The sequence below is a fragment of the Periplaneta americana genome, chromosome 14 (assembly GCF_040183065.1).
Source record: "Periplaneta americana isolate PAMFEO1 chromosome 14, P.americana_PAMFEO1_priV1, whole genome shotgun sequence".
In the NCBI taxonomy this organism is placed as follows: Eukaryota; Metazoa; Arthropoda; class Insecta; order Blattodea; family Blattidae; genus Periplaneta; species Periplaneta americana.
The window spans coordinates 126015625-126041290 of NC_091130.1; the positions used below are offsets into that span (position 1 = coordinate 126015625).

The following is a 25666-nucleotide window of genomic DNA, read 5'->3' on the forward strand; positions in this document are numbered from 1 at the left end:
GCTCCCTTAACGCTCCGAGGCGGAAGTCCACCCCCGAGAAGGTCTGCCCCGGGTTCCGTTGCAGAAGATATCCATCATCACTTGAATACAACACGGAGGCCGGTCGAGAGAACCAGCAGCTTCGGAGGGCCGCCTGCAAAGCGATCTGAAAACCGAAGAAGTAACGGGATGATGTATGAAAGGATGATAGAGGAGGAAAGGAAGTGGTGAAGATGAGTGGGGTTCCAATCGCCTGATAAAGTTACCTGATATTCATCCATAGGAGTGAGGGAAGGACCCCGAAGAAAACCTCACCCAGGCAACTCGTTCCGACCGGGGATCGAACCCGGGCCCGCTGGGTTCGGAGTTAGACTCGCTAACCCCTCAGCTACAACGGTGGACAAGTGGTGTGAATTAGGATTTTCTAGGTCGTAATTAAAAAAAGTAATTATGAAATTCTCATATGTTGTCCACCAACGGATCTTAAAGATAGGACCTAAATTTAAAGTCAAATTTCGAGATTATCAATATAGAAAAAAACTCCTATAATCCGGTGTTTATTTGTAACTGTATCGAATTTCAAACGCGGTCGAGAAATTACCGACACTTTCTACTAATAAATATACGTAATCTAAAGTCACTCAACCGACAACCACCAACATTATTGATACCTTTTGTTCCAACATGGGTTTTACGGTATGAACTTACGTAGATGCAAAATAAGGTTCTTCAATGACTGTGATTGGCAAAGTTACTTCCCCAAATTCAAATCTTTCGTAAATCAATGCCAATGACTAAAGTTCCGAACGCGTGACTGACATTCAGATGTGTACTCAGCGGCCTTGGATCGTGCCGAGAAAACAGTATTTTCTTGGCACTAGGTACTGCACCTCCGACTGGATATAAAGTAGCCGAAATCCTTAATCATGTCAATTGACAATTAAAAAATTATTTTGTAATTGAGGACCGTTTTTGCAAAACTTGCTAACTGCAAAATTTGAAAAAATTGAGATTTTGATGGATTCGTTAATATAAGGCAGGCCTCTACATGATGTTCAAAGCGTCTTAGTAAAATTGGGTTATTTCTCTTCATTGTAGTGTGTCAAAGTGTGATCGTTTTTTCAAAACTTGCTTTCTGCTATAAGTGAGGCATCAGCAAAACTTGCTTACTATAGTGCTTTGTCTCTCCTGTAAAATTTAGTTTTTTTCAGTTAGCAAGTTTTGCAAAAACGGTCCTCAATTTTAAAGGACTAAAACAAGAAAGTTCGACATTATCAATATAACAATTCTGAAATAGAAATTGACAAAACTCTGTAGAGTACACATTTGTGGAATAAGTGAACGAACCCCTACAGATATGAGGAATTAAAGTGAACGAACTCGTACAGACCTGAGGAATAAGTGAACGAACTCGGCTAGATCTGAGGAATAAGTGAACGAACTCGTACAGATCTGAGGAATAAGTGAATGAACTCGTACAGATTTAAAGAATAACTGAACGAACTCGTACAGATCTCAGGAATAAGTGAACGAACTCTTATAGATCTGAGGAATAAGTGAACGAACTCGTACAGATCTGAGGAATAAGTGAACGAACGCTTACAGATCTGAGGAATAAGCGAACGAACTCTTACAGATCTGAGGAACAAGTGAACGAACTCGTACAGATCTGAGGAATAAGTGAACGAACTCGTACAGATCTGAGGAATAAGTGAACGAACTCGTACAGATCTGAGGAATAAATGAACAAACTCGTACAGATCTGAGGAATAAGTGAACGAACGCTTACAGATCTGAGGAATAAGCGAACGAACTCTTACAGATCTGAGGAACAAGTGAACGAACTCGTACAGATCTGAGGAATAAATAAGAAACTCGTACAAATCTGAGGAATAAGTGAACGAACTCGTACAGATCTGAGAAATAAGTGAACAAACTCGTACAGAACTAAGGAATAAGTGAACGAACTCGTACAGATCTGAGGAATAGGCTAAGTCAACGAACTCGCACAGATCTGTGGAACTCTATATTACTTGCTAATATTCATGTCCTTGTAATATAAACATAATATTGTAAGCAAATCTTGGAAAATTAAACCAAATTCTTAAGCCCTACATTAGAAAAATATTCCTAAATAAAATAAACGTTATGATTGTGGAAGACAAACAAATAGAAGAGCTAAAACTGCAATAGGTTATAATATAGAGCAAATGCATTTAAATGCGCTAGAAAGTGATATATTTTTATTTTGAAGAGAAAAAAAAGTATATATATATATATATTAAATCACTTAGTAATATGGTTATAATGACAACTTTCATATGTTAAAATGAAAACTAAGTTGTGAATTACCTAGTTGGCTAGTTTCGTCTTCGTATCAGCCATCTTCAGAACTAGTGAGAGCCTTGTTTGTTTCGGTCTATTCAGTTGTTTTGTTGGCATGTGCATTTGTGTTTGGTAGTGTGCAGTCAAATAAGGTGTGTGTTATAAAATTTAGTTGTGTATTGATGAGGTGACTCGTTTGACAGAATTTACTAGTTTTGTCAGATTAACTCTGAAATCTACGCAAGTTTCAACAAACTTCCATAACATTTCACGCAATTTCACACGTCAAATTTTGATACATAATGAATGAAAACTCGCGGCATTTTGTATGCGGTAGCCCTGATTCGCGAAGTTTTGAACAGTAAAAAAGAAATATCACTCTGAACGCTTTATTCACTTGACTCCACCTCTACTCTAATCACTTGAAAATATACAAATGAGACGATTTTACTGAAGTGGTTAGTGAAATGCTACTGCAGTGTCCGGACAGAAGTTACATCTAATAACAATAACGGACATAACATTGGCAAAGCTATTTTAAAAAAATCACATTTTATACGTCTATAATAATTATTATTTTGAGCGATATTGTAATTTAAATTAAAAATAGCTTTAAATGAGTAAATTGCGCGCAAATTTACATAATATACCATTAATTCCACACATTCCAGAGGACATAAAATTTCCACACTTCTTGTGGAATTCCAAACAATTTTGCAACACTGGAATTGCCAGCCAATTTTAGTATTCATTAAAACTGAAATGTTAGATATTTGTTCTCCGGTGCGCTTCTGTGCTAAGTGCAATATGTGGAAATACTTCCAGACCAAAGAATTCTAGCGAAAACAGCAATTAAAAAATTGATATGATCATTATTTTCATACTTCGTTACACACAGTTTACAATTTAAAATATTTTCTTTGCGAGGTGTATGAAATATGCACATTTTCTTGGACAAACATACGTACCGTATCAATGACTGCGTTAATCGTTACAGTCGCAGAATATAAAGGCCACAATAATCATTCAAAATCAAGACTATATTCGTAATACTTCGAAAGTAATAACAGTGCTAGTTAATGCGATTGTATGTTAGGACTATTCACTTCCCATGTACTATTTTTCATGTGGAGTTGTTAAGAATAAAAATTGTTTACTCGGCGAGAATCGGTAACTCGCATCACCTGTTAACAGAGGCAACCATCACGCCTCATTTAATTCAGCGTACTTGGGGAGAAATTTAGTTCGCCTTCACGCCTGCAAAGTTACGAACAGTTTTTACATTGAGTTTTCTTAAGGCATGAAACAAATTGTTGAGAGTTTCTAATCATTCTAAAAGGAAGTTGACTTATTTTTCTGCGTTATTTTTTTTTATTTCATTATGTAGTGGCGAACATCCTATTTCATACCTTGCATCTTACATTTAATTCAATGAAGAAAAAAGTATACTTAAATTAGTTTTACATCAGTAACGGTAGATTAATAACAGACGTGACAAAAATTTAATCAAAAACTTGTAATTCAATTCAATTTTTAGAAATGTGATGAGGAACATAGCTGTCTTCAGAAGTCGAATTACCGTTAATGGTTTGGAGATTTTGAGAAACGAGCAGTACCGAAGAAAGGTATAAGTCGTTATCGGATAATAGTCTACTAATAACACTGGTCAACAAAAACAAACATATTTTTTTGTTAAAAGATGAAGAATGGGTGATTCTTGTAGCATTTTTCGTGCTGATTTCGCTCGTATTGTAGAGTGACTTGCATTTATGGAAGCCAGTCTACGCTCGTTAAGATGAAACAGTACTAGTTTGAAATCTAAATTCGTTGGCTATTTAGTCACTTCAAAAATCTTTATATTCTGATGCAACAGAGCAGAAGAAAGTTGAAGAAACTACAGTGCAATCCATATAAACTTTCACCATTTTAATTAGTTATAATTTGTATCTCTTTGGTTCTGGAAGAATTTATATTGGTACCTCTGGCACGATTGTCGACCATTTTAGATATTGATATGGGATATTATTGCAGCAAGTATGAAATGATTAGTTCGACGTAATATCGCAAACATGCGGTGCTCACTTCTACAGCATGTTTTTGTACTGAAAACGTACAGACCGATTATTTAGTCCTAACAGCTCGGCGACGCGAAAGAGGGGAAGTAATAGGAGTAGTGGGGATAGTTTCGGAGTAGAGATAAGGGCGAGCGGTCAGTAAAGAAATGCAGTATAGCTTAACTGTACTGGAAACACACCGCTCTACTGCACGCGTGACATCCGATCGCTCTGAATGCAAACGACAGACTAACCCGAACACCCCTTGGCGTAACTTAATGGACTCGCCTGACTCAGGCGCACATTGTCGGCGACTGTCAGGACTAAATAATCGTACTGTACTGAATGACAAATTCCCTGATCACAACGCGATGGGCATTTCGAACAAAATTCGGTGTGGGCAATGTTCGAACCAAGCCAACAACTTTGTCGGTAGTGAGAAATTTTGAGACAAATGACTCGCTTCTTAGCGAGACTGGGCAACATACAGTAAACCTGCAATGCCTCAAGCTTGTGTGGACGATATTGGAGAACGTTTACTGATCCCACCAAAGAAATCGCGGAGACAGGCTACTCATATGGCACATGTCAGACAGCAGCAAAGAAATCGCGTTCACGAGCACACAGAGTGCATGTAGTGCATGAATTGAAGGAACCATACTTGCAAAAGCAAGTGCGTTATTATCATTGTATTGTATTGTACCGGGTGTTTCGAAATCAATATCGGAGTTTTAAGGCTTTGTAGTATTTATTACATTTAACGTACAATTATAAATAATACACGAGATGAAAGAGCAACTCAAACAGTTTTGTAGGTGCATGCACTGTTTCCTCTGTCTGCCGTTAGGAAGCGCGTTGAACGAGTGAGAGAGTCTTTCACGCGTAGCCCCAAGAAATCTGTTCGGAAGGTTATTCGTGAATTGGCAATTCCAGCGACGTCTGTGTGGAGAATTTTAAGGAGACGCATATGGAAGTACCGCAATTGGTTAAACGACGTTTATCCGACCGCTGGATTGGCCGAAAGAGGCCGAATGACAGAGCTTGTTTCGCATGGCCTCCACGTTCACCAGTCTTACGCCATGCGATTTTTACCTTTAAGGATTCATAAAGGATCGTGTGTATGTACCTCCGCTACCAGCTGACCTACCAGACTTAAGACAGAGGATTGAAGCAGTTGTTGCAACAATTACTCCAGACACACTGATCAAGGTTAGGGAAGAACTCGCTTATCGACTCGATGTGTGCTGTGTGACGAATGGTGCTCACGTTGAGCACTTGTAGCAAAACTGTTTGAGCTGCTCTTTCATTTGGTGTATTATTTATAACATTCCATGGTATTCACACATTGTTACACAGCTAGAATATGGAACAAGTCAAAAAACTTAATACTACTATAAAGTCTTAATTTATAGTCACAATCTAGATGAAATATATACAGAAGAGATTTACAATATAGTCTACTAGTACAACACAAAGTTTTTAGTATCAATTTCATGATGTGTTGCTGAATGTCATGAATTCATGTACAGAACAGAAGGTGTGAGAAATTAGGCACTTCTTTAATTTGGCCCTAAAGAATCTTATTTTTTGAGTTTCATTTTTCTATCGATAGGGAGGTTATTAAAATTTGTACTTCCATATAACGCACTCCTTTTTGATAGTACGATAGACCTGCCGATAGAGTATGAAAGTCATTTTTGACGCGTATTTATGCTATGAACTGTTTTATTAGTTATAAAGTTTTCACGATTACATACGAGGAAGATTATTAATGTAGTTTCTTTAAAACTACACGATTCCCTAGATTTGGCATCTATTATTATTCTAATTACTCTTTTTTGTAGTAGGAATATACTGTTCCTATCTGTGGAATTTCCCAAGAATATTATTCCAAAACTCATTGCCGAGTGAAAGTATGCAAAGTATATTGTTTTTAAGGTATTGATATTTACTATCTTTTTCATAGATCTAATAGCAAACCATGCTGAATTTAGTTTGGTGGTAGTTTCTTTAATATGATTTTTCCAATTTAACACATTATCGATTTTTAAGCCAAGAAATTTGATTGTTACTGTTTCTAATAGGGACCTATTGTTAATTATTGTGCTTGAAATTTGCGAGGTTGAATTTGGACAGGATTTAAATTGAATTATGTTAGTTTTGTTCCAGTTTAATACTAATTTATTGGCTGAGGACCAGTCACATATTATGAAGAGAATTTCCTCTGTTGAAGATTGGAAACTGTTGGAGTTATTGGCAGTAATTACTATACTTGTGTCATCTGCAAATAATATGGGATAAGCTATATTTTCATAATATTCCATTTCAAGTTTATACTAACTCCCAAAGACATTATTTCATACTAACACCCAAAGACAAATTATAACTCATTAAAACGGCAAAGGTTTATATGAATCGCCCTGTAGTTCAGTTCATGATAAGATGAAATCTGTCAGACTACGAATTAGTGCTATTCAGGTTACAAAAGTTTTTCATGAAAGCCAAACCAAGCATTGGAGAAAACCAGATATCAGTAAGCAGTGCTAATGTGTTAAGCAAACGCTTCTGAATGTCGTACAGCTATTACAAAGATGATACGTCAACTCCTGAAAATGTATCCTTGAAAACTGTAGAATGTTATTTGAGTCAGTAGGTCGCCATTATAGGTACTTTATTTCGATTATAATCTACTAATTTTTTACTAAAAGTAATTGTTTTACGTATGCATTTTAGGATAAATTTATTTATGGATATGGAATATTAAAACTTTACCAATAATTTAATAGAAACTCCTGTAGAGAGACAAGTAGAAAGATGGCATTCTTGAAACAATATTTTTAATAATCAAGAGGTGCTGGAAATGTTTATTTCCATGAAAAGCTAAACATCTATTTTTAAATCTAAAAATACTTTTTCTTTATACTTCGTATATTGAGACATTAAAGATTACCAATTATTGTCCAATGGCCGTTTAAGACTTAAAGGGAGAGGACGGTACTTTTTAAAAATATACAGGCAAATAACAGAAGGGGAACGTAGGGATAAGGTTGCTCTGGAGATCCAATCGATGATCAAAACAAATTGGGGAAACGAATTATATCTCTATGGAGGAAGAAGAGGAGGTAGACTGGGTTTAATCTGGTTTCGTCTAGGAGCCTGGAGGGCACTTAAAATCGTCAACGAAGAGGGGGCGAGAATATGTTCTCTTTGCGGTAGAGGCGAGACATCACACCACATTTTATCGGAGTGTGAAGCCACGGAAGCTCTGAGGAAACGATTCCTGCCAGAGTCCTTCATTACATCTAGCAGGGGGCACTTGGCGACATACGCTGTATTAAATAATGTTAAATTCTGTGACAGTGTGGGACAATTTATGGCAAAAGTTCGACAGTTGAGGGAGGAACTGGCCGAGGGGGAGGGAGCCGATGAAGTAAGGGAAAGAGTTATTAATTAGTGTTGTAATGAGTAATATTAACATTGAGCGAATGAGATAATTAGGGAATAATGTTCTTTTTGTATGTATTGTGTTTTTTTATTGCGTGTATATGTTTCTTTTTTATTTATTATCTTTATATGTATTAGTTGGATTATTTGGTGCAGTTTGAATAAGGAATTGAATTGTTTATATATATGTGTGTGTGTGTGTGTTTTTCACTGTGTGTTTTTTTTTTTTTTTCATATTTTACATTTATTTTATTATTTTTGTGAAATACGGTATGAAGTTAGATTAGTTGTAGGCCCTAATGGTGATAACGGTAGTAATAATAATAACTGTTGTTTTTACTATTTTATTATTGGTAGTATTATTTTCGTTTTGAAGTTTCAAACTGTGCATAGTTACAGCACGAATGGCCATACGGGCTCGTGCGAAGGATCTTGTGTACATGAGTTTGTATAATTTATTATGCATCAATAAATGCACTTTATCTATCTATCTACTTTTTTAAACTTTTTTCCTATTTGGTGTAAAATATTAATTTTTTATATGTAGATAGCTCATGGCTATAGCAACTGAACCAAATATAAATAGTTTGAAAAAAATTATTTGGGAGCCAGATTTGAAAAAAAAAAATGTACCCAATGCAGGATTTTACTAAAAATCGATATATCTGAGCCATTTTTAAAGATAAACTGCAACAGTTTGTTACAATTTATTTGTAAAAGCATGCTCTACAAACTGTCTGTAACAAAATTTTGATATTAGTCCCTACATTTGTAAAATAAACAATTAAATTTTAATAACATTTTTTTATTTTCTTTCTTGCAAACAGGCAGACTTATTTTTAAAATTAAATCAATTAAGAAAATTCTGTTACAGAAAAACGTTTCCTAGTAGTCTAGAGAAAGTGAATTCTAAGTTTCATGCATATATCATTAATAGTTCAGAAAGTACATCGATTTTTGTATGGCAATGTAGCAATAAAATAAAGTTCCAGAAACAGCAATCAAAGGGGGTGTGACTTAATAATCCATAGCGCAGGAACCTTAAAAATGGCGTCTCAACATCCAATAAGGGCACTGATAACCACAAAATGTTATACAATGTATTCTACACACTTCACAGATTATTTTAAAGAAAAATTAGGTTTTGAAAAAAAAATGAAGTTCCGGAAACAACAATCAAAGTGCGGTGTGATGTAAAAATTAAGAGCGCAGGAAGTTTAAAAATGGCGTCTCAACATCCGATAAGGGCACAAATACCCACAAAATATTATGCAATGTATTCTACATATATCACAGAGTATTTGAAGGAAAAAATTTTATTTTTTGAAAATTTACTCATTTTTCACCAAAAAATATCATCCTCTTCCCTTAAGTATGATTATGTTTCCCCGCCTTCCAAACTCTGTCTTGGCTAAGGCTAAGCGATCGACGAGCCCTGCATTCTCTTGTTCTCTTATTTCAAATTCTGCGCACCGCTACCCCAATCTATTTGGCTTCTCGTTTTCAAAATTTATCCGCATATCATCAGCTAAGTACAAGATCTCATCATAACAATTTACTCATTATACCCTACCACACGACATCTTTATATTCTTCATCTTATACAGTTTCAGTTGCTAGAAATTGGAATTCGCTACCGAGTGACGTAAGGGGCTGTTGGACAATAACTTCATTTAGGTCAAAATTACATAAATTCTTACTTAACAAATTAATTGCTGATTAATATTTATTACTTGTAATGAAACTAACATCTGTCCATTCTTATTATTATCATTAATTTCTCTGAATAGATTTACAAAACCTCTAATGGCAATTACATTAATATTCTCATTATAGAAATATATTTTAGATTTATATTTTTTTTCTCCCTGTTACATAGTTCTAGTAAGCTTATATTAAATTAATTTTCATCATTTTACTAGCTATCTCAAATCTCAAATTAATTATAATTGATTGAATTAAATTAGCTCATAAATTAAGTTACTACTTTACCTTATAGGTTTATCTAAATTTAAATAAATATGTAGTCTACTAGTCGTTAAAACTTAACTGAAGAATATTGCTGCAGAACCTTTCAAGTGTAGTGTAAATATTCGTAATTTAAATATGTATTGTATTGATTAAGGCTGGTTGAGTGGAAGAGAAGGCCTTATAGCCTTAACTCTGCCAGAGAAAATAAAACATTATTATTATTATTATTATTATTATTATTATTATTATTATTATTATTATTATTATTATCATTATTAAGCAAGAAAACTCTACTCTAAATCAAGAAAAGTACTGTATATCGAAAACCCTTCAGTGACACACATAGTAACATGGCACGAAAAGTTTAAACACGCTTCTTCTAGAAGTGTCAACTACCGGATCGCTCCAATGTCGCCTGTAATTTAACCGGGGAATAAATAATTCATGAGTAGTCACGAGTGTGAATTCGTTGTGATTATCATTCTAAATTACAAGCGCTGCCAGTAGTGTCTACGCAATGATGGTGGACTTGGTGAAGTGAACAGTTTCTTAAAGACCGTGGATTAAACGAATCTACAAATTTGTGAACTCTCAACATATTATGATACAAGTGCAAGGAACTATTGGCAGAAGTGATAACACAAAGAATTATCATGTTCACTACACTCTCTCCCGAACGAACGCCACTAATAGTATAGGTAAGAATGTAAAATATTAAAGGCTTGTTCACAATAAACCGGGAATGGAAACGACAACGAGAACGAGAACAGAAAAATTGTTAAAATAAATGTATTTAAATGTGAGCATTCAGAATTAACTATTGTGAATGCTCACATTTAAATACATTTATTTTAACAATTCTTCCGTCCTCGTTCTCGTTGTCGTTTCCGTTCCCGGTTTATTGTGCACCAGACTTAAGAGTGTTAAGGCTTTTGTTCGTACTTTCTTATTATAATAGGCATACCTTTTAGTTGTGCAATCTATTTTTGTCTACCTCCTTATGAGACCAGCACATGTGTATGATAAGTAGGCCTCGGCCCAGGGTACCCAAACGCAATAAGTTACGAACGCACGGACGATTGTGTTGTGTAGATCGAGGTGAATGGAAGATGAAGAGTGCAATTACTCCTTGCCTTAACCCCTTCAGGCCTGATGTATATTACAGTGTACATTGTTTCTTTTTTTCTTTTATTGGAATGTCTTCGATATTTTTTAATATTATGAAAAATTCAATGTGATAGAAATGGAGAATATTATTTTTAAAACATTTCTATACCTGAATTAAAAATAAAATTTAAAATTTTGGGGCACCAGGAGTCAAAATTGTCCCCAAATTTTGATTTTTTTGTGAAGACTTGATTTGGGAATTTTGGATCCCCAGAATGATTATGTGACCAGTTTTATTTTATTTTATTTTTTTTTTCAATTTTCTAAATATGAATTCAGGACTGAAGGGGTTAACATGTAAACATTGTCACAGTAGGGTACAAAATAAATCTTCACATTCACAGATTTTAATATAGGCTATAAAGTGCATTTCTAGTACAGAAAATAATTTCCTGGCATTACACGTTTCAATTTACGTTATACTATACACGTTTTAACAACATAAAATAATCATTTACTGAGTGTAAGAAGAAACGGGAAATATACAGTACACAAAATACATTTCTTCACAATTCATTGCATCGAATTCTGCCAGACTTCGTTCTTCATTCTAACTAATTTTACTTTTCATTCAGTTTATATTTCGCGTTGTTATATAGGAGAAAAGTGTGTACAAGATGGAAGGATATCGATAGTATATATTATCATATGTATGTTGTACTTTTATATGTATTTTCTAATTTTCAACGTTTTGTAACATTAGAAATGCTTTAATAAATGTAGTTTTTCTCCAATTTCAGTGAAATTTCGCACAGTACGACACATCACAAAACAAAATATGGAGAGGGAGAGAGAGAGAAAGTGCGTGCGTGCGCGCACGTGATGTGAAACCAGCTTTATTCAATTCACTCTACTATAAAAATTTTAATTTTAATATTAACATATACCTAATGCAATGTGTTTTTAGTAGGTTATTTTACGATGCTTTATCAACAGCTTAGGTTATTTAGCGTCTGAATGAAATGAAGGTGATAATGCCGGTGAAATGATTCCGGGATCCAGCACCGATAGTTACCCAGCATTTGCTCGTAATAGGTTGAGGGAAAACCCCGGAAAAAAACCTCAACCAGGCAACTTTCCCCGACAGGGAATCGAACCCGGGCCACCTGGTTTCGCGGCCAGATGTGCTAACCGTTACGCTACAGGTGTAGACTAATGCAATGTGTTTAAAAATAATTGCTTTCGCATAAAGTTCCGGATCTTACTAAGAAAAGAAAAAAATACTTAGTACTTACGACCTGCATAATCACGTACGTACCTACGTTTCTATAGAAATGATTGTGTTATGCATTCCGTCAAGCTAACCAGGGGGAAGGTTTCTCCAAAAACGTAAACTAATTTTAAAACTTTAATGCAACAAAACTCTTGTAATAAAACTAATTTATTTATTTATTTATTTATTTATTTATTTATTTATTCATTCATTCATTCATTCATTTATTTATTTACTTATTTACTTTTACTTACTTATTTCCTTATTAATTAATTAATTAATTTATTTATTTATTTATTTATTTATTTATTTATTTACTTATTTACTTATTTATTTATTTATTTATTTATTTATTTATTTATTTATTTATTTATTTATTTATTTATTCTGGTGTAGTTAAGGCCATCAGGCCTTCTCTTCCACAACACCAGGAATACAAATACAATAACAGAAATAAAAAGGAAAAAAAAAACACTATAAACGAAGTAAAGTCACACAAAAATATACACAGGTTGCAGTCACACAAACTTTAAATGAGTGATTAAGTATAATTAATTGTATCCTAATTAACTAACATAAACAAGAAACTTGCGATTTTAATCTGGAGTAAAAAAACACAAATCAACACTCCTAGCAATATCTAAAAAGCATTAAACAAGACAAAATTTTCCAATTTAATTTTGAATTGTGATAAAGTCCGGCAGTCCCTGATATCATTAGGTAGCGATGGGAAAAGTTAGTACCAACTTGCACTTTGTCTACTCACTACAAGTCAATTTGCACAGAATTACTATTGAAAAATTATTCGTTGCACGTGTGAATCATAATCATGTCCTCGAGGCTTGCGTCAATTCTTTCGACCGGATATATTCAAATGCAGTATATAACAGCTAACGTTCGAACAGAACAAGTTATGAAATCAGTGGTACCATTCTTCAATTAAAATAATCGCTTTGCAAAAAGATTTATTGTGAAAACTGTCCTGTAAGCACGCATATAGTTTACATATACGTCAATAATATTAATGGAATGGCAATTGCATTAAATTTGAATTAGAGTCTGGCTGGGCGGAAGAAAGGCCTACTGACCTTAGCTCTGCCAGATTAAATAAATGAATAAATTATTATTATTATTATTATTATTATTATTATTATTATTATTATTATTATTATTATTATTATTATAAGGAATTGAGAGAAGTGATTGTTTAGATAAATGATATTAGTAAGAATAAGATAGATAACTAGGAAAGGGAGGGGTAAATGTAAAAAGAAGGGAGGGGGACACAGGTGAGAGACGTGGTAGAAAAGTGATCAGGGTTATTTATAAGTAGACAGTGGATGCGGGATGACTTATCGTTGAATGTAAGTGCACATTTACTATATGTTACTTTTTTTTTCATTCAGACCATTGGCTCAACAGGTTTTAAACGTAAACAGATTACGTCAACATGCTACTCTATCTCCATACAGTCAGAAGGAAGAGAAAAATAACGTACTGTAGTACATACCTTGCAAGGTTCAGTCCTCGTCATCATTGGTGCAATTACCAGCGTTGCAGTAAACGACGATATATTCTCGTAAGTTGTCGAAGCTGAATCGTCTTCGCCTATCGCTTAAACAGTTTTTGTATCGAGAGAATTTCTGAAGAAAAACTCTAAAATGGGGGTCACTCAATTTTTTTAGAGGAATATTTGTACTGAGCATCATGTTGCACGTGTCGTTAGATCCGCACAACTAAATGATGATGATGATGATGATGATGGTTCCTCAGATTTCATTTCAACTCATTTCCTGTGCGATGTACTGTTGCAATGGTTCTCTATAGCCTGAGTTGTTCTGGTTTTTATTTCAATTTTACATACATTACACACGATATTGTCTTCGTTAATACATAAAATGTCACTCTCATACTTCGTAATTGTATTTCGTATCTCTGAGCGAATTTAACGTTTTGCCATTATGAATGGATCAGCACAACATATTCAACGCGTACTAAATTCTTGAGCAGGATAACACAACTGCACACATTGCGTTGCTGCTGTACTCGCCAGGTACACAAAAGACGGACGGAGCGGCACGTGCCATATACTCTGATACGAAACAACTTCACTTTTGCTTAAGTCATCCCGCATCCACTGTCTAATTATATGTAATAGCCGGATGTTTAAAAAAAGCGTAAGCACAATATTATGTATCCAAGGGAGTGATGGCACTGTATGCAGAAATGTGAAGGGCCATCATGACCGATGTAAGGTGGTAGAATAAATATCATATTATTATTATTTTTTTATTATTATTATTATTATTATTATTATTATTATTATTATTATTATTAAAAATATTTCGTTAGAAAATCTACAGAACTTTTATTTCTACAGATAACAATTTTTCGGAAGCATAGGCCTATCAGAAATTAAAATATTAAATTAACTCCAATTATTTATTGGCATTGTTACCGATAGTATTTTGGAAAATTTAAGCACGTACAAATCATTAGAAATAAATTTATGCTCATATTAGAAGCTATTATTGTTATTGTCAGCGCCTTTAAAACTGGCGGATCAAGGTCAAGCAATGGACTGCATTTGCCACGCGTGCTTACCCCATCCCTGGACCATTCTCCTCAACTAAAGTCACGTGGACCAGCCGGGATTACCAGTGCTTCAGTTCACAGTTTTCAGTTCAGTGACTCGTGCGTGGTTAGTACGTGACCTTGATCCGCCAGTTGGAAATGCACTGAGTATAGTAGTAGTGGTGGTGGTAATAACATAAATTTTAAAGGATTGGAATATTTGTTCCACTTGCTTCATCTCGTGACGATTACACACCAATATTTTACATTAATAAGTAACGGGATTTTAAGGGAAAAAATTAGTGTTGTGGGATTTAATCGATTAATCGATCAATTTCTGTTGTAAGATTAATCGATCAAAAATATTTAATCGAATAATCGAGTCGATTAAAATTAATCGGTTATAGTTGATATTAATTACTATTTTGTTAATACAAACTCATACTAAAAATTCCGTCAATATTTCTCTCTCGGACACTGCTTACTTAAAAGTAACTGTAAACCAGGTAGAGTAGGGAAAATCCTTGCACAAACACTTCAGAAAGAGATGAAAATATGAGGACAGTGATCTAGTCTACCTCTATTGAAAGTTGAAACACAATTCACAAGGCATAACAGGTATTATTATTATTATTATTATTATTATTATTATTATTATTAAATCAATAACTAGTAAATAACTGATAATGGTTATCAAAAGATAAAAAAAAATTTAATTGAGATATAGCGCAGTAATTATTTTATCCTTCAAGGGAAGATGTAGGCCTATATATTCAGGCACGTATACTCGTATAAGAATTATGGTAACACTTACTGATAAATAATAATAATAATACTAATAATAATAATAATAATAATAATATTAATACCTATTATGCCTGTGTATTCAGCGTAATGCCCTGTAATGTCGCTTCTACATACTACTACTAATTGAACCGTTGAGCAAAGCAACATATTAAATTTTCTCCGACATTAAAGCGAATAAATTCCTCTTCCCATTCTGTACGAAACCTTCTGTTCCTGCTCGTAGAGACAGAGGGTTTGTAGAGCGACATGGTACCAACAATGCATACCTTCAATACGTGAGCGAGACAGAGAGCAATGCGTATGAACATGCAGCTGTTTTTAAACCATTGTTGCATAAACTTTGACAGTTTCTGCATCCTGTCAGATGTAAATTACAACAAATCTTCATCTGATTTTAAATGATGAGCATTTATTTTTCGATCCCCCTAAGCGGAACACTGTGTATAATAAAACATCGTAAACATTTTTGAAAATATATCTGACATTAATATTAAGAATAGTAGGCAATGTAACAAAAACAAGTCCACCGCTGTGGAGTAACAACATGCCTGACCATGAAACGAGCGGGTACGGGTTCAAATCCTGGTTGGGACAACTTACCTGATTAAGGTTTTCCGGGGTTTTCCCTCAATCCATTAAGAGCAAATGCTGGGGTAACTTTCGGCGCTAGACCCTGGACTCATTTCGCCGGCATTATCACCTTCATATCATTCAGACGCTAGATTACCACAACAGTTGATAAAGCGTCGTAAAATAACCCACAAAAAAAAACAAATACTATGACCTAAGCAATAATTATTCATACAAATAATTTGTCATCATACCAAAATGTTAAGTTATTAATGTACAGTAGTGGCAAAAAAAACCGGACCGACCCTTGTAGTTGATTTCAGAGCCTTGTTCACTCCAGAGCAATATAGACTGGTAACTAAGACTTTCGTGGTTCGAATCCTGCCTGTGAAGGAAATTTTTTTTGTTCTTTATTCAAATTTATTCCCAATACTTTTCGATTGCAGCGATATTTTACTACTTAATTAACTTATTATTCCCAGAACATGCATTTTATCAGCAATCGAAAAGTATTGAGAATAAATTTGAATAAGGAACAAAAAAAAAGTTTCCTTCCCAGGCAGGATTCGAACCATGAAAGTCTTAGATACCAGTCTATCGTGCTTTGGAGTGAACAAGGCTCTGAAATCAACTACAAGGGTCGGTCAGGTTTTTTTTTGCCACTACTGTACTCTATGTTCGAAGGAAACAAAGTAATTTTTTTTGCTTCAAATTCACGAGGAAAGTCAAATGACCCTCGTTTTTATTCCACGTACTGCTAGTACGTGCCAAATCGGTAAACAAACCTATGTAAAATAAGTGTACGGTATGCTGTTCTAGTCAAAGAAATCATTATTCCTGTTTTTATTTGCTTAAGCTTCCCGCATATTCCACAACCGGTCATAAAAGTGCTAACTTCTTCGTATGTAAACTTGGATATTTTGAAATCTGAAAGTCATTGACATGCTATTTATTAATGATGTAATTAAAAAGCCGTAAATCTTTCATAATATGCTATTCATTTACTGTATAATAACGGTGGAGCAGAGAAGCCTACTTATAATACTACATCGGTAACGCATCCATCTGTCTTTGTTCCATTATGCTAATTGATCTAAGTGGCTTAAAATGCGAAAATTTTTATGAGTGCTTTAAGAGACGATGGTAAGTACATGCCAATTACATGACGAGCTCAAAGACTTTCTAAGTACGTATGAGCAAGAATTCGTTGCGATTATTGACACTAGCGCCATACATTACAGTTACGGTTATTGCGATAGTTTTAAAAAGACTATTACACTTTTACTACGTCACACTACTTTTGACCAATAAAACGGTACGAAAGGACGTCTTTCAACCAATCATGGCTGCTTATCGCACAATTTTATCGCGTCCCTAGCACTTGTTTATTTTTATCACTACCCTAGCATTTGTTTCTTTTTTTTTTTAGTTGGTTATTTTACGACGCTTTATCAACAGCTTAGGTTATTTAGCGTCTGAATGAGGTGAAGGTGATAATGCCGGTGAAATGAGTTCGGGATCCAACACCGAAAGTTACCCAGCATTTGCTCATATTGGGTTGAGGGAAAACCCCGGAAAAAACCTCAACCAGGTAACTTGCCCCGACCGGGAATCGAACCCGGGCCACCTGGTTTCGCGGCTAGAAGAGCTAACCGTTACTCCACAGGTGTGGACTTTGTTTCTTTGTTTGCCAACATTTCAAACTGCACTGGTCTGGACGTCAAAAAACAGAAAATTACAAACCACTCCAGTCGATGCACAGCACTTTCAAATATGACTCGCATTGGAATTCAAGAACAAGAATTAATAAATATCACTGGTCTTATATGAAGAGCACTATTCGGAAATCCTGAATAAGTTGAGGGATACACCATGTACGTCAACGAGTTCGCTTCTTTTATGCACACGTCCAATATAACATCAACTGAACCACCAACCACTAAAACATTCAAATTTGAAAATTGTACTTTCAATAATTGTTTCTTTTAAAATTATTCATGTTTATTTTTTATTTCATCATCGTTAATTAAAACGTTTCTTGTTTATTTCATCATCCCTAATTAAAACTTTTCTAACACTTGTTTATATTATTTAGGTTATGTTTGTTATAGCTTCTGCTATATGATATTATGGATAGTCACGTATCAGAGATTGTTTAATACTAAGATTTATTGAAAATCATCTGTCAAGTGACGTTGATTACTGGGATCTGGATGATTGAAGTGGAATGCAAATGTTTTAATAAAAATGAAAATGAATCAACAAAGCCTTCTTGACTAGTAACAGTCCACAGAGTTTAATGATGATTCCATAGTTGGCACAACTGATACCGGTAACAAGAAAACATAATCATAAAACACTACTGTCATCTAGCGTAATGTTGAGATGGTACAATAATACATTTGAAGGCAGTTGTATTTTCGTAAACCAATTAATATTTTATTGTATTGGAGTACTTTGTTACTTCTGATCTTTATATACTTCCTTCTAATCGTGTAATAGCCAATTAAATCCCACTCGAGTTTTGATTTTCTCTAGATAAATCAAAACCTCTAGAGAGATTACTGTTGATAAACATATTGCTGTAGTTCGGAAGAATCAGACGAAAAGATAGTATTGAATTTACCAGTCATCGAACATTAAGTCCCTAGATTTATTTATCTATATGTATATAAAAGGTGCGAATTAAGATTTCTAATGAGGGGGGGATAGAATCCTAAATAGAGAATACCACACATAAAATTATTATTATTATCCTCATCCGATACGGCTCAACGCTTCGTCGCATGAGTTGCTTGTCTTGCATATTGATCATAATAATAATTATATCCATAAGCAGGCTTAAGATAAGATGTGTAATTCGTAAGTTATTGATTGTTGTCAGCTTGCCGGTGATGATAATACATCAATATATATTTTCTTTGTTTACTTTATACTGTACTTTATAAAGTATACTCGTATTAAAACAATTATATTTTGTGAGGGGAGGATAGAAGTTATCCCTGGCAGGGATGTTAATATGAATTTATCAGAGGGGGATAACTTTCCAACAGGGGGAAATCCCGCACATCCACCCGTTAATTCGCACCCTGTGTATATAAAGACTAAAGGCCCATTCACAATGAAAATTACGCGTAAACGTTAGAACATGAAACTTAAACGCGTAAAATTACTGGGACGAAAGGCCTATGCATTCACAGTGAAAGAAGCAAACGTAAGTAATAGCTAATCAGAAAAGAGAACAAGTGGAAGGATGACAGCTGATTCAAAATGGCTACTTATATCGTTCTTGTGACAGTTTGCACACAGTATGTTATAAGGAAGACTAATTTATTTAAATTAGAACATAAAATCCAGACGTTTGAGATGGGCAGGGCATGTAGCACGTATGGGCGAATCCAGAAATGCATATAGAGTGTTAGTTGGGAGGCCGGAGGGAAAAAGACTTTTTGGGGAGGCCGAGACGTAGGTGGGAAGATAATATTAAAATGGATTTGAGGGAGGTGGGATATGATGGTAGAGACTGGATTAATCTTGCTCAGGATAGGGACCAATGGCGGGCTTATGTGAGGGGGGCAATGAACCTCCGGGTTCCTTAAAAGTCAGTAAGTATTTTTTCTAAGTTATATTCGTGCAGTTCTTCCACTTTTGCACTGTGATGGCGCATTTTAAATGATCTGGGTGTATAGTCAGTTGATTGGGGGTTATTTTTCACGATACGAGGTAGGTAAAATTAGAAGGGGATTTGAGGGGGCCGCTAGGTTAGGTTAGCTTAATATAGGTTAGGTCAGTTTAGGTTAGGTTAGGTAAGCTAGATTAGCAACGATCTTCTTAGTTTAATTTTTTTTATTATTTTGTGTAAAGTGCGATAAATTTGAAATTCATATAGAGAAATTATAATATTTCAACAAATAATTTTTGTCAGAATATTATGTAGCTACTTGAAATTGGGTTGAGAGTGAAAATACGCATTTGCGGTAACAAAAATTTAGGTGTTTTAAAATCAAGGCGAACATTGGACGGCTTTTTCGGATTTTTCGACCAGTAGTAGGCAAGATAGTTAACGTAAATAATTATCCTAATATGTGCCAAATGCGGTAAACCCACGAACACTTATGTCCCAGCCACTATAGTAACTTGATAAAATACCTTGAAAATGCCTTGGATTTATAGCATTAATTGGTAGAAATTCATGTGATAACTGGGAGAGCTGTAAGCTCATCCAAACCGCCCTAAATATGTACCTTACTTATATACGAAAATCGTCGTGAGTGAATGAAGAATACTGTCATATTTCGTTAATGTAACAGTGGATTTCAGTGTCGCCAACATAGTCTTTTTTTATTTTAGTAGGTAATTTTACGACGCTTTATCAACATCTTAGGTTATTTAGCGCCTGAATGAGATGAAGGTGATAATGCCGGTGAAATGAGTCCGGGGTTCAACACCGAAAGTTACCCAGCATTTGCTCATATTGGGTTTAGGGAAAACCCCGGAAAAAACCTCAACCAGGTAACTTGCCCCGACCGGGAATCGAACCCAGGCCACCTGGTTTCGCGGCTAGACGCGCTAACCGTTACTCCACAGGTGTGGACACCAACATAGTAATAATACTACACACCTAATCAAATCAAACCTTACCTAACCTAACCTCTCTCATAATACTACACACTTAATCAAACCTAACCTAACCTGTCACATAATACACACCTATGTGACGGCTTTCATAATAATAACATTTAGTTCGTTCAGTGTATGTTTTGTGATATATTAAATCTGTTAATGTAGTTATAATTCCATATATATAGTACTATAAGAATTGAAATCTGTTGTGACTGTGATAAAAGTATTGAAAAATTGGTCTACAGCGCCACATTGGCAGTGATAAAAGTGTGCAATATTCGTTCAATGGCCGGTTGATACTCTTCACTGATCACACTTTCTCCTATAATCTTTGTCAATAATTTCTCATTTTCTCTTAGCTTCTTTTCTCCTCAGAGCCTACCCTTACTTACACCCACTCTTACTTTCGTCTCTTAGATATACAAGACAGTGAAGCATAGAAAGTAGTCAGAGCTCCAGAAAAAGACTAGAGTGTTATAATGGAACTTAATTTCATCTTCAGTCTCACAAGAGATTACAGTAGTTCCATCTGCAGCATTGAAGTGTAGCTCACAAACTTGCAAATTTATGTTAAGTTCATTTGTGCCTATTATTCTAGCAAATATTTCTCACTACCATATTTTAGTGTAATGTGCAATTATTCTTGATTATTAGTCCAGAGAATCCCCAGGTTATGATAGCTTATTCACCAACGTCATGAAGAAACAAGCAGTGTAAAATCACAGTCTATTGTATACAGTCACGAAGCTTAATACTTACTAAATATGCAAACTGTTGAAATACGCATCCATAGATAGTTGCTCACCACCAGGATCGCTACTATCGCCTCATCACACACTCTTTCCCTAGCAGACCATAAAATGTATTGTACTTTCGATATCGTGTTCTTTTGAAAAAATTAACACCTTCCTTCCACGATTGAAATATGAAATACATAAGATTTATATATTATTCATAAAATATATATTATATTCTATAAACTCACCTTCCTGGATCTTTCGGAAGAAGGATAACTCTAACTTATTTTTCTTACAATTTATAGTACTACATATTATTATTCAAATTACTGTATTTTAGCCATTTACAGTTATTACAACCGATAACGAACATTTCACAGTTTACATAGCTTTTCACAAAAATGCGAAATACGGCACAGTCAATGCTTTTTCGATCTAGACCAGACCGTAATGTTTGTTAGAGTTTTCTATTTCAGTGTATGGAGCTCAGTGAAATATTATAACTTTATTGCTTATCATTGCTAAGCTTTATTTAGTGCAATGTGTCCATAAGTTCCGTTTACTTCTTGTTGCATAATATGTTGCAGAAATAATTACAAAACTGTGTTTTTACATGTTAACATAATCTGTTCGTATCAACATTTCAAGTTTAGAATGGAAGCTATTTTGAGGTTTAATAAAAAAGAATTTATATTGTGATTTCATTTAGCACATCTACGTTCCTTAATTTTAGACAAAACATTCTATGAAATTAATATACGTACAGTTCTTACTTCGTCTCTTAAGTAGTAGAAAAATACAATAATTCAGTATTCAATTGTAGTATTAAAATACAAATTGAATGTCCGGGGTATCATACACGATATTATCCTTAATTATAATGTATGATTGCGAATTTAGGAATATAAGTTGAATATAGTATAACATAACATATAATTTTCATATGAATGGCAAGGCAATGGAGATCACTAAATTTATACAGAAAGGGACAACTGGTACAGTAAACATAACCTATAATTTCAATATATCTAAATATCCGTGCGGTGCAATTGAAAATTATTGAATCGTGCATAAATGAATGTACAAGAATTTCACAATATTTAATCGAAATAAAGGCAGGTATTACACATACGAACAACGTAATTTTCACACCAAAAATAATATTACATCTTAACTCGCAAGTAAATTATGTCTGAAGTGTCTCATAATCATTGTTTTAAATTTTATTAATGGAATTACACTACATTTTAGAGAAACATATGTTACTGTTTATGCATTCCAATTAATGTATATGGTTGAAACGCCGCCCTTCGTGATCAGGTTAAGCAAGTTACATGGTCTGCCTTACGGCCTGTATTAGATCACGATGGCTGTGGCACAGTCTATTGTTCCTAGTATTCACAGCGCTCCAAGCGGCTAGCAACTATCGCGACAAATGCAAAAAATCACCCCAAGCTTCGTGACTGTATATAGTAGACTGTGGTAAAATATTACAGAAATTACTACACAACATAGGCGGATAGAGAACCGTTTCCTTGGGGGGGGGGGAGGGAGGGGCAAAGCAAAACCATAGAATTCCAATATAACGAGATTATGGGGGACATCATTTATCTTCTCTCCCCATTACCCAATATAGCTTGACTTTGGTACAGTATATCAGAATATAACCATTTAATAAAGGTATTGTAAAGTAAAATTGTAACAAAATATACAGACAATTTTACTTTATTTTTTCCTCTTGTAAGGAAGGGGGACCCGAAGGCTTGCACTGCAGCCTGAGGCTTATTGTGCATATCACTCCTATTCTGTGAATGATTGAGTAGCCGAACGGCCGCGCTCTTGTACAGGTATAGCACGCTGCACCGTGAACTTAACCCGGGCTATTGTATGGATGATGATATGTGAATTAATGACGGCGAAATGAGTCCGAGGTCCAACATCGAAAATTATCCAGCAATTCTGCTTCAATTGGTTGAGGAAACTTGTCCAAACCGCTCGTTTCATGGTCAGACGTGCTAACCATTACTCCACAGCGGTGGTCCAATTTTACATTTACTTTATCTGCTTATTTAAAAGAACAAGATAGCCTATGAAATGTGAATTATAATTATTTTATTTAATCTCGTTTTTAAGTTTAACCGGGATTACTTTTCTTTTTTTTTTTTTTTTTTTTGCATTGTTGTGCAGTATGTTATTCATATCTCTCCAAGTGGCTGCTTGAACACCTGCAGAGTTCTAACACATCAGTATAGGCTGTTACAAAACACATTCTATTGCTTCCATTCCTCAGATGAGGTATAGAAATTCTTAGACATTCAGAAATTTAAAATAAATATTATAGTCCAGACACATGATCTGATGACATTAATTCGTCAATTTAAGCACAGGAACTTAATCATAAGCAAAAACAAGAAAAATCTTTTGAATTCAATATTTTCTAACGTTGACAGAAAAAAGAGTTCGGACAAGTTTGGGGGGGCAGTGCCCCCCCATAACTCCGCCTATGCTTCACAAACATATCTTAACGTTACTTACCATGGGATTATTGGTAGGAATGTAGTTGTCTCCTTTGAAGACCCTGATCCACTTCCTGTTTTCGTCTTTGTCAGTAGAAGACTTAAAAATTGATACTTTGTTTTTGCGGTCGTAATCTCCCCGATAATTTGCAGCACAGGACTTCACCACCAAACCACACAACGATTGGCAAAACTAGCACAGCTCACTCACGTTTTACGTAATTCGCCCGTAACATAATTATTTTTAACGAAACACAGTCACACAGTTTACACTAAGGAGGAAACGGCACGATACATATTTACACTGTCTTTCGCGGCCATATTGTTTATATCGATAGTCGCAAGGAAGGCCTACCATCTGGGTGGTGTTAGTAGAGTCTCGTTTTTGTCGATTATTTAACAATTCTGCATCGACTACTGGATTATTTAGCGTCGATGGAATTGATGATAGTGAGATGATATTTGAGGCGATGAGAGCGAAGATTCATCATTAATGTAAGGAAATTTAAGGACAACAAGGGTGATGCAAGGAAAACAAGAGTAATACAAAGAGAAGAATGGGAATACAAGGATAATAAGGGCAGTACACATATGATAAGGAAAATACAATGAGAGAAAGGGGAATACAAGGAGAACAAGGGATCACAAGAAGAATATAAGCAGAACAAGGGAATACAAGGAGAACAAGGGAAATGCAAGAAGAAGAAGAATGAAGAAGGGATAATAATATTTTTTTTTTATATTTCATCAATTTTTGTTCACGTCATGGCGGATTAGATGTGTTCCAGTTCTTAATCCGCCATCACTCTCAATACAAACATTACAAGAACTAATACATAATGAACCTATAAGTATCCTCTGTGCACCCTAATACTACTACTACTACTACTACTTACTGGTCTTTAGGGAACCCGGAGGTTCATTGCCGCCCTCACATAAGCCCGCCATTGGTCCCTATCCTGAGCAAGATTAATCCAGTCTCTACCATCATATCCCATCTCCCTCAAATCCATTTTAATATTATCTTCCCACCTACGTGTCGGCCTCCCCAAAGGTATTTTTCCCTCCGGCCTCCCAACTAACACTCTATATGTATTTCTGGATTCGCCAATACGTGCTACATCTCCTGCCCATCTCAAACGTCTGGATTTTATGTTCCTAATTATGTCAGGTGAAGAATAACAATGCGTGCAGCTCTGCGTTGTGTAACTTTCTCCATTCTCCTGTAACTTCATCCCTCTTAGCCCCAAATATTTTCCTAAGAACCTTATTCTCAAACACTCAATCTCTGTTCCTCTCTCAAAGTGAGAGTCCAAGTTTCACAACCATACAGAACAACCGGTAATATAACTGTTTTATAAATTCTAACTTTCAGATTTTTTGACAGAAGACTAGATGACAAAAGCTTCTCAACCGAATAATAACACGCATTTCCCATATTTATTCTGCGTTTAATTTCCTCCCGAGTGTCATTTATATTTGTTACTGTTGCTCCAAGATATTTGAAATAAAATAATAATAATAATAATAATAATAATAACAATAATAATAATAAACTAATAATAAGTATAGCTCTTGTATTTAAAACTCTTACTTTATCTTTTTCAATTCTATACTCAATCTCTTAAAAATAATTCTGTTAACTTCATTGACTACTTTTCGTAGTTTTCTATCATGTCCGACTAC

At 34.7% G+C, this 25666-nt stretch overlaps 1 protein-coding gene across 4 annotated transcripts in view; it reads left to right on the plus strand.

The window, feature by feature from the left end:
- The window catches only part of LOC138713718 (ATP-binding cassette subfamily G member 4), a 405479-nt gene that overhangs the window by 40378 nt on the left and 339435 nt on the right, over positions 1–25666 (plus strand). The window contains exon 1 of one of the 4 annotated variants that reach the window (XM_069846027.1): positions 10291–10471. The exons of the other annotated variants lie outside the window; for them this stretch is intronic. The gene's annotated coding sequence lies outside the window, so the exon portion shown is untranslated. Of the gene's footprint in view, positions 1–10290; positions 10472–25666 lie in introns of those variants that run through there. 4 annotated transcript variants of the gene reach the window in all.